We start from the raw sequence: 1,005 nt of genomic DNA on the forward strand, positions 1-1,005 counted from the left end.
GACGCACTGTATATGACAGATCGTTGGTGGTGGAGGAGGTAGTTTCACGAAAATGAAGACTGCTGCTGAGAAGCGTCTCGAGAGGAGTACTACATCAAAACAGTCTTTGGGTTTATGACTTAAACAACAACAAACATAATAATTGTAACATGCTGTTCGCGAACTATGAACTTTTGTTTTGAAAAGTATCAGGTATTTACTCTTATGTGGCAGACTGCGCGCAGATCCTGCTCGATGACTGCTGTAATGAAACGAGGAAATCATGAAAATGTTATATTCGACTTTTAGTGACTAGGAAGTAAAATACACCAAGCCTTCGGTAATAATATTTAAATCAGAATGAGATTTTCACTCTGCAGCGGAGTGTGCGCTGATATGAAACTTCCTGGCAGATTAAAACTGTGTGCCCGACCGAGACTCGAACTCGGGACCTTTGCCTTTCGCGGGCAAGTGCTCTACCAACTGAGCTACCGAAGCGCGACTCACGGTCCGTACTCACAGCTTTACTTCTACTAGTACCTCGTCTCCTACCTTCCAAACTTTACAGAAGCTCTCCTGCGAACCTTGCAGAACTAGCACTCCTGAAAGAAAGGATATTGCGGAGACATGGCTTAGCCACAGCCTGGGGGATGTTCGGTAGCTCAGTTGGTAGAGCACTTGCCCGCGAAAGGCAAAGGTCCCGAGTTCGAGTCTCGGTCGAGCACACAGTTTTAATCTGCCAGGAAGTTTCATATCAGCGCACACTCCGCTACAGAGTGAAAATCTCATTCTGGAAACATCCCCCAGGCTGTGGCTAAGCCATGTCTCCGCAATATCCTTTCTTTCAGGAGTGCTAGTTCTGCAAGGTTCGCAGGAGAGCTTCTGTAAAGTTTGGAAGGTAGGAGACGAGGTACTGGCAGAAGTAAAGCTGTGAGTACCGGGCGTAAGTCGTGCTTCGGTAGCTCAGTTGGTAGAACATTTGCCTGCGAAAGGCAAAGGCCCCGAGTTCGAGTCTCGGTCGGGCAC

General features: G+C 47.6%; 1 non-coding gene across 1 annotated transcript; it reads left to right on the top strand.

Annotated features, from left to right (window-relative positions):
- The first annotated feature begins 630 nt into the window (after positions 1 to 630).
- On the top strand, positions 631 to 704 carry Trnas-cga. The gene has a single exon. It is a non-coding gene; the product is annotated as a tRNA-Ser (tRNA).
- The last annotated feature ends 301 nt before the right edge of the window (positions 705 to 1,005 follow it).

Source organism: Schistocerca piceifrons, chromosome 7, assembly GCF_021461385.2.
Source record: "Schistocerca piceifrons isolate TAMUIC-IGC-003096 chromosome 7, iqSchPice1.1, whole genome shotgun sequence".
Taxonomy (NCBI): Eukaryota; Metazoa; Arthropoda; class Insecta; order Orthoptera; family Acrididae; genus Schistocerca; species Schistocerca piceifrons.